Source organism: Mytilus edulis, chromosome 8, assembly GCF_963676685.1.
Source record: "Mytilus edulis chromosome 8, xbMytEdul2.2, whole genome shotgun sequence".
Lineage (NCBI taxonomy): Eukaryota > Metazoa > Mollusca > Bivalvia > Mytilida > Mytilidae > Mytilus > Mytilus edulis.
Window position 1 is genome coordinate 88,820,205 of NC_092351.1, and position 15,721 is coordinate 88,835,925.

Below are 15,721 nucleotides of genomic sequence, written 5' to 3' on the forward strand. Positions count from 1 at the left end.
TCATAAAATTCTGTAAATTTATTTTATCACAATCACGGCCTTTCTAAATTCTTGTCACAATCGAAGCCTTTAAAACAGCAAATTACAAAAAATGCAGGTCTATTTAAACAAAAAATCTATGAGTAATTTTGAGCAATGCAAACAACAGTACAATATATTTTACTGATAGAGTTTTTTTCCTTATTTAAAAAATAACCATTCTTAAACAATTAAAAGTACAAAAATCCAAAGGCTGTCAATATATTTCATGAAAATGAATTTCATACTTGTTCAACAAAAACAAACCTTTAAGCAGATTTATTCTTCAATTATTCACAGTTTGTACAAAGTATCTACATATGAAATAAATTGATAACAACTCATTGCAATTGAAGCTACAATATTTTCAAATATGAGAAGAAATTTTTGCCTTTTAGGCAACACGTACAAAAATTTAGACCTTTTTTCCTTAGAGTAAGCATAATGTATGAAGAACAACCAATCCTGACGAACAATAAGTACTGAAATCATATGGCGGTCAATAATTTGTATCAAAATAAAGTATTTATTGCATTCTTATTCCACAAAAAAAGGAGTTTAAGTCTTTTAATTCTCATTATATCTCAATTCTAATTAAAAGACTTGTCTCGAGATGTTAAAAATAACTGATTTCAAATAAATAGTATCATTTTTAATAAAAAGAACAATTTGGATATTTTAAATAATGCGAATAAAATTTTAGTATAATTTCTATGACATTCTTTTAATATTATGAAAAAAACTACCAATTTTAAACTATATACAGTAAAAAAATCAAATTGTGGTCAATAATTTCCATTCAAACGAAGAAATGATTGCATTCTGGTTCAACAAAATCAAAGGTAACAGATACTTATCCTTCAAATATTCACATTTTATACAAAATTAGTCATAAAAAGGAATTTAAAGCAACTGATTACAATTGAAGTTACAATATTTTCAAATATGAGACGAAATATTTGCATTTTACGCAACGCGTGCGACAATTTAACATCTTTTTTCTTAAAGTAAAAATAATTCATGAAGAACAGCCAATCATGATGAACAAAAAGTACTGAAATCATATGGCGGTTAATAATTTATATCAAAATAAAGTATTAATTCCATTCTTATTCCAAAAAAATAAAAGTTTAAGTATTCTAATTCTTATTATCTCTCGATTCTTATTAAAAGACTTGTCTTGGGATTTTAAAAATAACTGATTTCAAATAAAATAGTATCATTTTTAATAAAAAGATAAATGAGTTGGTTATTTAACACAATTGAGAATAAAGTTTTTGTATGATTTCTCTGACATTCCTTTAATTATATGAAAAAAAACTTTAGAGTACAACAATCCAATGGCGGTCAATAATTTCAGTAAAATGAAGAAATATTTGCATTTAAGGCAAAGCGTACGAAAATTTAGTATCATTTTCCTTACAGTAAGCATATATTATGAAGAACAGACAATCAGAATGTACAAAAAGAACTGAAATCATTTGGCGGTTAATAATTTATATCAAAATAAAGTAATATATACATTCCTATTCCACAAAAATAAAAGTTAAAGTGTTTTAAATCTTATTATATCCTGTTCTAATTTAATTCAAATAAAATTGTATCATTTAAAAAAAAAAGTGATTTTAGTTATTTTAAATAACGCGAATAAAATGTTAGTATGATTTTGTTTTAACTTTATGAAAAAAACTACCAATTCTAAACTATATACAGTAAACAATTTAAATTGTGGTCAATAATTTTTATTCAAATAAAGAAATGATTGCATCCTGGTTCAACAAAAATCAAAAGTAAACAGATACTGATCCCTCAAATAGTCACGTTTTTTTACAAAATTAGTCATAAAAAGGAATGTATAACAACTGATTGCAAATGAAGTTACAATATTTTCAAATATGAGAAGAAATATTTGCATTTTACGCAACGCGTACAAAAATTTAACACCTTTTCCTTACAGTAAACATAACTTAAGAAGAACAACCAATCCTGACGAGAAAAAAGTATTGGAATCATATAGCGGTTAATTATTTATATCAAAATAAAGCAATAACTGCATTCTTTTTCCACAAAAATAAAAGTTTAAGTATTTTAATTCTTATTATATCTCGATTCTTATTAAAAGACTTAACTCGAGCTGTTAGAAATAACTGATTTCAAATAAAATAGTGTAATTTTAATAAATAGGAGATTTATTTTTGTTAGTTTTTAACAATGCGAACACAACTTCAATATGATTTATACGGCATTCTTTTAATTTTATGAAAAACAACCTTTTCTAAGGTAGAAAATGCTCAAAACTCCAATGGCGGAAAATTACCATTTTCGAAGGAGGAAGTTTATGTTGACTGAGACATATATCATGTATAATACAATTATGTATTATATATGTCTCTGATGTTAATAATACAAAACTATTAATCAACACAAACAATTTAAGGCTCTAATTAAGCATCTTATACTGTAATACTATTTTTTACTTTTTTATTGCAACCAATTTTATTACAAATTAACGTGTAAATTATGGTGTCTTCGTAGAGGTCGGCGTTCATGGATTGTAAATACTGTTGAGTTTGGTTTACATAAGAATTTGAAATATATACGTGTCCGTCCGATCCGTGCATACATTTGATTTACTGATCGATCGATGACCGTTGTCACGGTAACTCTCACATAGGTTACTTGACTTATCTGACGGATCCTATTAGTTACCGATCACCGATCACTCATCAATCAGTCAAACATCCGTCTCTGATCATTCACCGATCAGTCAAGTTCACGTCAAACAGTAACGCCTAAGGTTGCAAGTACTGTATTATGTTTTTCAAAAGCAATACAAACTCTGTTAATTTCAATACCAAATGATTGACCGGGTTTGTCTACTAATATTGACTTTTAAGAATGAAGCTTTTACAGTGTAAGGAAGAACCAGACACTTTAGAACACCTACTGTGGGTTGTTTGTCATATTGTAGTAGAAATCAATCTGGTTCCATCTAAATGTTTAAATTTATGAAGCAACACATATTGATGTTCCAATGAATATGGATATTGTTACTTTTGGCCCATATTAAAACTATAATCTATAATTATAGTCATTTTACTAGCAAATAATATATCAAATATGCAAAACAAAAATACTCATATAGAGGGACTTAAATTTGATAAAAGACAATTTGACTTTATATAGCATATTTGCCAAAACAAATAATGTGTGTAAATGAACAAAACATATACTGGAACTATGAGGTTAAAGTCACTTAATGAAATTAAGTATTGATGTATCGATATGCTTGTACTGTAATTACAAATATCTTTACTCAGTGAAAATGTAATACTTATATAAGTTATTCTGTAATCAGGTAATGTCGTATCGTATTGGTTTTTTTTTTCTCTCTCAATTGTTTGATTGTGATTGAAATGAAGATACAAGAAGATATTGTGCATGATTTGTCAGCATTAAGGGGAAACACTTTGTATGTTGAATTTCAAAGCTTAATAACTTTAAAACTACCTGCTTTCTTAAGTTTACGTTCTAATTCTTTTAAAACATGATGACCTTCCCATTTTGTAAAAAGTCAAATTTTCAGCATTTTCCCTCAGATTTACAAAACATTTTTGTAAATATCCGTCAAAGAAAGTTTTCTAAAACACATAAGGCTTAGATATATCGCGGAAATGGAGTGGATTATCCGAAAATTTGATATAATTTATAATTACAATCTTAGACTAAGAGAAGTAATTTAATCATAAGGGAGAAAGTCACGTGGTGCAAATCATTTTAATAAAGTACCTATGATTCGATTGACTACAGTTGAACTTTTGTTTGGAATACGATTTAGTAAGACTGAGGATATTCGTTTAGCTGTTGTAGATCTTTTTCATCTATTTGTATTGTCACTTCTTTGTATGTTCCTCATATGTTGTCTTAGTCTTTAATATTAGAATGTCACTTTTTACGTCATTATTGAATAACACATTTGTTTATTTTTTAGTTGAATCGTATTTTTAACAACGTCCAATTGTGAGCTGTAGTTGTATAGAAAATATCGAAATTCAATCTGTTAAAGGTTACCATGTTTATAAGGAAATAATTAAAACCTCAAAGTTGATGAGAGTGACTAGATTTGTATAACAGTCCAAAGTACTACACTGATTTAATCACAACAATTGCAAAATTTTAACCGGTTATATTTATCTGTTTTCAAGATAACATGATCCATTCACTGATTTATTACAGACAATTGTTTTAGAATATTTAATGAATATCGTTGTTAAACGTTTTTCCTTGTAGCGTGCTGGAAAATTTTGTTTAATTTAGTATTTCAAAGATGATTTGACATTCTTATTTCTATATCTTTTTTTCCAAATAACATTACATTTGTCCATATCATTTAATTTTACTGTATTTGCATTATCTTATACATTTTATAACGATCAATGTTTTTCTATTTATTGTAGACGTTCTTTGTAAGTATACATTTTTATTTGCCCTTCGTAAGATATTCGTTATATACATGTAATCATATCTGAGTTAGTGTATTATCTGCGTGTAACTAGGTCTGAAAAAACATTATTTTCACATAATGTTTTGCACCATAATTTTCAGACTTCGAAAGGATTACATTGTTCCTCAATAATACTGGTCATGTTATAATCATAAACAAATTGATTCATGTACTACGGAGAAACATTTGGACCATGTTGTTTAACCTTTGTTCGTCATTCCATCGTTCCATCATTTAACAACAAGCTATAGACGGAATGTTTCCTAAACGCATTTACAGACTGTTGGTCTTTAGTATGTGCATCTAATACGGTAAGCTACAGATTGATTAACGTTTGGTTCCGCTCCGCTAATTTTGTCAGAACCTAAGCGCTATACTTAAGATATCGTGAAAATAACATGTATATACGTTTGGTTTCTAAACGCATTCAAATATTTTGAGTTGATTTTTAGTTTGTGAGTCTATTGTGATGAGTTACAGATCATGTATACATCAGGTTCCATTCCTCTGATTTTTTCCGAAATCAAAGCTATGATTTGAGCGTTAATAAATTCGATATAAGAACAGTTTTTAAGACTATTTTTTAAAGTCCTTCCCATATTGAGCTTGCAATCGTTTTTGAAAACGAGGCCATACATGTCATTCTGACACATCAATGTATTGTTTTTGTTATCCTTTTTCATCTGTAATTTAATGAGTTACACGGCAGGAATACAAAATAGAGCTGAAAACCTATTTAATGTCTTCCGCGCTATTGACTGTATTTTCACTTTGTGTGACTCCATTGCTGTGCCTTATAATTGCGTTTTTAATTTATCCTACGATTATCAACAATGACCTTTGCATCAGGTTTCCATCATAACAATAGTTATTGTCACAAATAACTTTTAGATTATAGCTAATAATGAAAAGAACCAATGATCAATTTTATGATAGAGAAAAAAATCCGGGTTACAAACTAAAACTGAGTGAACACATTAACTATAAGAGAAGAACAGCAACAGAACAGACACTAAAATGCAACACAAACAGAAACGAACTATAAGATAACAATAGCCATTTTCAAGTCAGACAAAGCTTCAAAAAGTCATTGATAATAAACCAAGGTACACAATCAAAATGTGAAGAATATATTAAATAAAAATGTTTGAAATTGCAAAACAAAATACAAAATTGTAATTTTAAGTTTTTCAGAAACAAATAGCGTTTTGTTCGTTTCAATACCGAATGACTTACCGTGTTTGATGTACTTATATTGACTTTTAAAAATGAACCTTGTCATGCTTGGTCAGTATCGTTCATGAAACTTTTGCAAGGAAGAACCAGAGACTATAAAACACCTACTTTGGTTGGTGTTTCATATTGTAGTAGAAATCAATCTAGTTCCTTCTGAATGTTTGAATTTATGATGCAAAATAAAAAAAAACTCATATAGAGGGACTTATAAAAGACAATTTAACTTTATAAAGCATATTTGCCAAAAAGAAATAATGTGTAAATGAACATATCATATTCTGGAACTCCAAGGTTAAAGTCACTGAATGAATTTAATCATTGATGTATCGATATGCTTGTATTGTATATTCGAATATACCTAATATTTCTTCGTGTAAGCCGAGTAAACTAGTTGCGTGCTGTTCGAAGTTTCAAAGCTGATTTTTGAATTCATTAATTTCATTAATCATGTTAATTGTCATTTATTTTTCTGAACGGTTTGATTGGTTGGAATTTCTAAATGGAGTATTGTGTTTGTGGCTTCTTATATTTTCGTCGGATGATAAAACATTTAAAACGTTCGCTTAACAAAACCCTGTTGGTCCTACATATCTTAAAAAAACCCGTTGGTTCTACATATCTTAACAAAATCCCGTTGATCCTATATATCTTAACGAAACCCCGTTGGTCCTACATATCTTAATAAACCCGTTGGTCTTACATATCTGAACAAAACCCCGTTGGTCCTACATATCCTAAAAAAACCGTTGGTCCTACATATTTTAAAAAAACCCGTTGGTCCTACATATCTTTACAAAACCCGTTGGTCCTACATATCTTAACAAAACCCCGTTGGTCCTACATATCTTAACAAAACCTGTTTGTCCTACATATTTTAACAAAACTCCCGTTGGTTCTACATATCTTACCAAAACCCGTTGGTCCTACATATCTTTACAAAACCCCGTTGGTCCTACATATCTTAACAAAACCCCGTTGGTTCTTCATATCTTAACAAAACCTCGTTGGTCCTACATATCTTAACAAACCCCGTTGGTCCTACATATCTAAACAAAACCCCGTTGGTCCTTCATATCTTAACAAAACCTCGTTGGTCCTACATATCTTCACAAAACCCCGTTGGTCCTACATATCTTAACAAAACCCCGTTGGTCCTACATATCTTAAAAAAAACCTTTGGTCCTACATATCTTAACAAAACCCCGTTGGTTCTACATATCTTTATAAAACCCCGTTGGTTCTACATATCTTAAACCCCGTTGGTCCTACATATCTTGAACCCCGTTCGTCCTATTCATCTGAACAAAACCTTGTTGGTCCTACATATCTCAACAAAACTCCATTGGTCCTACATATCTTTACAAAACCCCGTTGGTCCTACATATCTTAAAAAAAAACCTGTTGGTCCTACATATCTTAACAAAACACCGTTAGTCCTACATATCTTAACAAAACCCATTTGGTCCTACATATCTTAACAAAACCCGTTGGTCCTTCATATCTTAACAAAACCCCCTTGGTCCTACATATCTTAAACCCCGTTGGTCCTACATATATTAAACCCTGTTGGTCCTACATATTTTAACAAAACCCCGTTGGTCCTACATATCTTAACAAAACCCCATTGGTCATACATATCTTAAACCTGTTAGTCCTACATATCTTAAACCACACATTGATTGGATGATAAACACAGTAAATGAGGTATCATATTTTTATATTATGTCACAAGAAATAAAGGTCAAAAAGGCTCTTCAAATCACTAAGTATAATATTATTGCCGACGATGCACTGACATATATTAATTTGATGACATGAACGTGATTTTTTCTAAATAATCTTTCTATAGAGGCATTGCATCCTTTGTCATAACCGAGTAAACTACTAACTTTAGAAGGCGGAGCATATGGCAAAATTTGGGGTATTTTGTTTAGTTGCATAGTTGCCAGTTTGCCTTATCATGACGGCAGCCATTACAATAAGATTTTATATGACTCTTAATTAAAATTGCCAATATGCCAATTCATATGCTGTATCAACAAGTTGTCCGCATATAGGTGAATTGTACAGTTTTTAGGGTTCTGTTTGTGTTCAAAAGAACATTTACTAATTTAAAAACTTTCGGTTTTTTTGTTTGAAAATCGGCGTAATCGATTGATAATTGCTAAATAAAATAGCTACAAATCGTAGAAACGGAAGGTTTATAACAGAGATCAAGATATAAAAAGATATTGTTCATGATTTACACGCATACAGGGAAACACCTTGAAAGTTGAATTTTAAAGCTAAATAACTTTTAACCTACCTGCTTACGTTTTCAACCTTCCTAATTTGTAAAAAAAGTCAATTTTTCAGCAGTTTCCCTTAGAAATACACAACAGTTTTGTAAATATCCGACAAAGGAAGTTTTCCAAAACACATTAGTTTTAGATCCATTTCGGAAAAGGACTTTTAATCTTAAACTGTTCACGTGGTGCAATTATAGGAATAACGTACCCTTGATTTTGACATATGATTCGATTGACCTTAGAGTTGAACTTATCGCTTCTGTTTGTTTTCGTAATTTGTTGTCTTGGTCTTTAATATCTGAATGTCACATTTCACGTCATTATTGAATTATACAATTTTTATTTGTTAGTTGAATCGTACGTGAACAAAGTCCAATTGTGAACTGTATCGAAAATATCGAAATTTAACATGTTAAAGGTTCACAGGTTTATAAGGAAATGGTTCAAACCTCACTGCTGGTGGCAGTGACTAGATTTGTATTACAGGTCCAAAGCACTACACTCATTTAATCACAACAATTGTAAAATATTAAACAGTTATACATCTGTATTCAAAATATTAAACATGATCCATTCACTGATTTATTACAGACATTTTTTTCTTTAAAATATTTAATGATTATCGTTGATGAACGTTTTTCTTGAAGCGTGCGAGGAAACTTTGTTTAATTTAGTAATATCAAAGATTATTTGACGTTCTTATATCTACATCTTTTTTTCCAAATAACATTACATTTGTCCATATCATTTAGTTTTACTGTAATTGCATTATCTTATACATTTTATAACAATCTTGGTAACTGTTCTGTAGATCAAATGTCAATGTTTTCTATTTAATGTAGGGCTTTAACCTAAGTATATATTTTTATTTGCCTTTTTTAGATTTTTTTTGTATAATTATACCTCAGTTCATCTACTTGTAACTAGGTCTGAAAAAACATTATTTTCACATTATGTATTGGACCATAATTTTTAGACTCCGAAATGATTACAGTGTTCCTCTATAATACTCTTCATGGAATAACCATCAATGAATCAATACATGTACTACTGAGAAACATCAGGACCATGTAAATTATCCTTGTTCGTCATTCCATCATTCCATCATTTGACAACGATTTTTTCTGTTGGTCTTTAGAATGTGAACCTTATATGATGAGATACAAACTGAATTCACGTTCGGTTCTGCAATCATCATTCGATCATCTTGTTTAAAAAAAGTGTCCGGTGACCCGGCCAACCAACCAAGATGGCCGCCATGGCTAAAAATAGAACATAGGGGTAAAATGCAGTTTTTTGGCTTATAACTCAAAAACCAAAGCATTTAGAGCAAATCTGACAGGAGGTCAAATTTTTATCAGGTCAATATCTATCTGCCCTGGAATTTTCAAATGAATTGGATAATCGGTTGTTTGGTAGATGTCCCTGATTGGTAATTTTATGGAAATTTTGCCGTTTTTTTGTTCTTATCTTGAATATTTCTATAGAAATAATCTGTAAACAGCAATAATGTGCAGCAAAGTAAGACCTAAAAATAAGTCAACATGACCAAAATGGTCAATTGACCCCTAAGAAGTAATTGCCCTTCATAGTCAATTTTTAACAATTTTCATAAAACCTGTAAATTTTCACTAACATTTTCCACTGAAACTACTTGGCCAAGTTCATTATAGATAGAGGTAATTGTAAGCAGCAAGACCGTTTAGTAAAGTAAGATCTACAAACACATCACCATCACCAAAACACAATTTTGTCATGAATCCATCTGTGACCTTTGTTTAATATCCGCATAGACTAAGGTGAACGACACAGGCTTTTTAGAGCCTTAGTTTTATTCATTAATTGTGGTTTATTTTTCTGAACAGTTTGATTGGTTGGAATTTCTAAATTGAGTATTATGTTTGTGGCTTCTTATGTTTTCGTCGGATGATACAACATTGAAAACGTTCGCTTAACCCGTTGATCCTACATATCTAAAAAAAAAACCGTTGGTCCTACATATCTTAACAAAAACCCGTTGGTCCTACATATCTAACCAAAACCCCGTTGGTGCTACATATTTTAAACCCGTTGGTCCTACATATCTTAAACCCCGTTGGTTCTACATATCTTAAACCCGTTTGTCGTACATATTTTCAAACCGGTTAGTCCTACATATCTTAAACCCCATTTGTCCTATATATATTAAACCCGTTGGTCCTACATATCTTAAACTCTGTATGTCCTACATACCTTAAATAAAGGCAACAGTACTGCTGTTCAAAACTCGTAAATCTATGTAACCACACATTGATTGGATGATAAACACAATAATTGAGGCATCATATCTGTATATTATGTCACTGGCAATTAAGAGCGAAAAAGCTCTCAAAATCACTGAGAATAGTATTATTACAGGCGCGGCACTGACATATATCATTTTGATGACATTAACGTAAATGTTTCTAAATAATCTTTCTATAGAGGCATTGCATCCTTTGTCATAACCGAGTAAACTACTGACTTTAGAAGGCGGAACGGCGATTTTGTCTTATCATAACGGCAGCCATTACATTGGCATTGTATATGCCTCTATATTAAAAATGCCAATATGCCAATTCATATTCTGTATCAACAATTTGTCCTGGTACAGGTTTTTAGGGTTATGTTCGTGAACATTGACTACAGTAACTTTGAAAACTTTCTGCCTTTTTAGTTTTAAAAATAAGAAGCGTAACCGACTTATAATTGCTATATAAAATGGCTAAAAATCGTCGAAATGCAAGGTTCAGAACAGAAATCAAGATACAAGAAGATATTGTTCATGATCTGTCCGCATTGAGGGGAAACACCTTGTATGTTGAATTTTAAAGCTTAATAAATTTAAAACTACCTGCTTTCGTAAGTTTACGTCCGAATTCTTTTAAAGCATGATGATTTCAACCTTCACATTTTGTAAACAGTCAAATTTTCAGCATTTTCCCTCAGATTTACAACACATTTTTTTGTAAATATCCGTCAAAGGAAGTTTTCCAAAACATATTGGTCTTAGATCCATGACGGAAATGGACTGGATTAACCGCAAATTTGATATAATGATCATTTCAATCTTAGTTGTTTATTTGTTAGTTGAATCGTATGTGTTACAACGTTCAATCGTGAGCTGTAGTTGTATAGAAAATATCGGAATTGTAATCGCAAAGGTTAACAGGTTTATAAGAAAATGCTTCAAACCTCACTGTTGACGGAAGTGACTAGATTTGTATTACAGGTCAAAAGTACTACACTCATTTAATCACAACAATTGTAAAATTTTAAAAAGTTATATATCTGTATTCAAGATAACATGATCCATTCACTGATTTATTACAGACAATTTTTTATTAATATATTTAATGAATATCGTTGTTAAACGTTTTTCCTTGTAGCGTGCTGGAAAATTTTGTTTAATTTAGTATTTCAAAGATGATTTGACATTCTTATTTCTATATCTGTTTTTCCAAATAACATTACATTTGTCCATATCATTTTAATTTACTGTAATTTCATTATCTTATACATTTTATAACGATCAATGTTTTTCTATTTATTGTAGCGGTTCTTATCAGTAAGTATACATTTTTATTTGCCTTTCGTTAGATATTCGTTATATTATTATATCTGAGTTAATCTAGTACCTGCTTGTAACTACGTATGAATAACCATTATTGTCACAATGTATTGGACCATAATTTTCAGACTCGAAAAGGATTACAGTGTTCCTCAATAATACTGTTCATGGAATAATCATAAATAAATCGATACATGTACTACTGAGAAACATCGGGACTATGTAGTTTAACCCTTGTTTGTCATTCCATCATTCAATCATTCGACAACAAACTATATACGGAATGTTTCCTACATGCATTTACAGACTGATGGTCTGAAGTATGTGAATCTAATATGATAAGCTACAGATTGATTAACGTTTGGTTCCGCTCCCCTGATTTTGTCAGAAATTAAGCGCTAAACTTGGATAATACCGTGAAAAAAACATGTATTTATGCTTGGTTCCTAAACGCATTTAAATATTTGGGGTTGATTTTTAGTCTGTGAGTCTATTGTAATGAGTTACAGATTATGTTTACATTAAGTTCCATTCCTCTGATTTTTTTTTCCGAAATTACAGCTATAATTTGAGCTTAAACAAATGCGTGATAATAACAGTTATTAAGATTATTTTCTAAAGGCCTACCCATATTGAGCTTTCAACCGTTTTTGGAAACGAGGCCATACATGTCATTCTGACACATCAATGTATTGGTTTTGTTACTCTTTGTCATCTGTAATTTAATGAGTTACACGGCAGGAATTCAAAATATTACTGTAAACCTATTTAAAAAAGATTATCAATCCACGCAGTGTTAACATATAAAGACTAGTTAATTTTATCATGTTGATAGTTATGGTCGTCCACGCTATTGGCCTTATTTGACAATGTTTGATTCCATTTCTTTGCCTTATAATAGTCTTTTTCTTTATCCTACGATTACCAATGCAGTCACAATTTATTTTGGATAACAACAATGACCTTTGCATCAGGTTTCCATCATAACAATAATTGTTTAAACAAATTACTGAATTGCCAGAACATACTTTTAGAATATAGCCAACATAAGACAAGAACCAATGCTAAATTTAACCAGATTCATTGTACAATTTTACCAGAAATATTATACAAATTGAAATGCCACCTAGACTGTTAAATGTCTGATTGTCCTATTCTTGTCTTTTCTTTTTTCGGATTTTTCTCCTAAATGTTTCGAAATCCAAATCGAATATTATTTAAGATTAGTTATTTTGTTCATAAATTCAAAGTGTCAATCCAACAACTCCAAAGAACACGTGGGGTTCGTGTTGTTTATTCTTTAGTTTTCTATGTTGTGTCGTGTGTGCTGTTGTTTGTTTGTCTTTTTTCATTTTTAGCCATGGCGTTGTCAGTTTGTTTTAGATTTATGAGATTGACTCTCCCTTTGGTATCTTTCGTCCCTCTTCTATGAACACCAAGATATCAATTTCTGAATAACTTTTGTGTCTGTATACATGTATATGGTTACTACTGAAACTTTTAGAACACAGTAGACATTTTAAATTTCGCACCGTATATTGTGATCGTTCTTAAATCATTATGCAAGTCAAATAAAAAGTTCTTCTCATTCCATCAATATCAGTGATTGTTCCAGTGATTTGTAAACATTTATGGAACAAATATAAATGATAAACAACCCATCATGTAAACATCTGGTTGGACCATACACAACAAATTAGATCATGATGAATAACAATTACAGTAGCATAACACTACCAAATTTAAGAAAGGCACAACACATGACCATTAACTGCATCAAATTTCTCGATTGACAAAAAAAAGTACAAACGACGAGAGTGCTTGATAAAAAGATAAAACAATGTGGTATTATTGACAATTGGACAACTATCCACCAGATACCAACTTGGATAAATGAGCAAATCCCTTAATGTGCTGATCATAATAAAGTATAACACAATCCAAAAGAGCAAAACAAAGAGTTCTCTTTGCCTTATAAGTGTTACAGCCTACCATTAAATTTAACGTGTACATGATGATTACACGATGTGATGTAAACCCCCTGTTTGAATTGTTGCTATGATTGTGCTATACATTAATCCGTTGTTATATAAAACAAATACGTTGATGATGTGCGACTCTCAAAGATAGGTTTATATATGTCTAAGTTTTTATCACAATCAGGTTCAAAGTTCAACAAAGAAACAAAATAAAACCCCATTTTTCGATGCATGTGTACATCAATATTATTTGTCACTAATTAATGCTAGTATGTGGTCTCATTCGACTTGATCAATTCTACATATAGTGGTTAGTATTGTCTGAATCACCACGCGTTGTTTTACCTCTGTGGAACAAGAAAATGTATTTTTAGTACAATTCTACAATAAGTACAGTCACATGATAGCCTTGTGGCCATATATATTTAATGATTCATCTATTTTCTGTTATTCTTTTCAACTTCGTGTTAAAATAAGTCATGCAAATTGTTACTTGAGCTCCACTGGGCATGCGTAACAAATTGGCGTAACATGCATTATGTGTGGTATCTTTGATATGTTTTGCAGTCCTGATATTATAATTAAGTTTTATCATGATTTACCAGGTAAACATTTGAGTACTCAACAAATCTTCATTTTCAATAATTCTGTCGGTTTTACTTTTTGGTTCAGAAATACTGGTATATTTCTATCAAATAAACAATGACGTATGGTATTTGTTTGTCTGACAACAGCAACAATACATCATGTCAATCTGGGTTTCACCTTTAAATCTTGTTCTTGTTCAGCAATTCAAGGTTTTTCGAAATCATTTAAAATACTTAATACTCTAGCATTACTGAAGAGATATAAGATTTCGAAATGTTGATCTGGTGCAGAAAATTGTGTACCGTTAATGCTGTGAAATGAGAAATTGAATAGAAACTCAAGCAGTTTCAGATTAAAGTTTAAGGTTGATAGACAGCGGAATATTCGATGTAATGTATTAGAAATTTAACTATCAGACGTTATGTATACGTCAATAATAGATTTTAGGCTGACAAACTGTTAGAACAATTTTGAAATATTGAAACCAACAATGATTATTTTTTGTTATAAGAAAACTGTTTGATTTACTTCTTTAGGACGATATCATCAATGTGCTTGTTAAATGAAATCAAATTTGGATCATCAATATTTACATTCTTAGATCATTGTAGCCCCAAATCAAGATAACAAACAAAAATGAAAGAATTTCAAAAAAATGTCATTCTTTTCCCCTATAACTTAATCAGTGAATAATTAACATATAATTCTAGATTGAGGAAACACAAAATTATGATGTATGTTATTAGTAGTACCAAACATTCCTAAAGGTTGTGCCTAACATTCAAAGTTTTGTAACAGAAAATTTATAAAAATGACCATATAATTGATATTCATGTCAACACCGTAGTGCGGACTACTGGGCTGGTGATACCTTCGGGGACGTGGCATCGACCCAGTGGTGTTTATAGTTATCAAAGGTACCAGGATTATAATTTAATACGCCAGACGCGCGTTTCGTCTACATAAAACTCATTAGTGACGCTCAGATCAAAATAGTTGTAAAGCCAAACAATTAATAAGTTAAAGAGCATTGAGAACCAAAAATTCCTAAAGTTTGTGCCAAATACGGCTAACGTAATCTATTCCTGGGATAAGAAAACCCTTAGCTTTTCTAAAAATTCAAAGTTTTGTAACAGGAAATTTATAAAAATGACCATATAATTGATATTCATGTCAACAATGAAGTGCTGACTACTTGGCTGATGATACCCTCGGGGACGAAACGTCCACCAGCAGTCGCATCGACCCAGTGGTGTTAATATTTATCAAAGGTACCAGGATTATAATTTAATACGCAAGACCTTTTTCGGAATCTAAACGGAATATTATCTCAAATAAGTTTACAAGCTAATATGATTTTGTTTATAAAGTAAAAGTGTCAATCCAACAACTCCAGAGAACTTCAAGAATACGAATGCATCCATGTCTGAATAATGTTAGTGTCTGCATATATGGTTGCTACTGAAATTTATAGAACACCGGAGCAGTTTAAATTGCGCACCGTAGATTGTAATTGTTC

General features: G+C 30.7%; 1 protein-coding gene across 1 annotated transcript in view; it reads left to right on the forward strand.

Moving 5' to 3' along the window:
- The window catches only part of LOC139486582 (E3 ubiquitin-protein ligase TRIM71-like), a 151,342-nt gene extending 145,394 nt beyond the window's left edge, over positions 1-5,948 (forward strand). Inside the window, exons 4-5 of the transcript XR_011655613.1 lie at positions 4,476-5,490; positions 5,629-5,948. The gene's annotated coding sequence lies outside the window, so the exon portion shown is untranslated. The remainder of the gene's footprint in view (positions 1-4,475; positions 5,491-5,628) is intronic.
- The last annotated feature ends 9,773 nt before the right edge of the window (positions 5,949-15,721 follow it).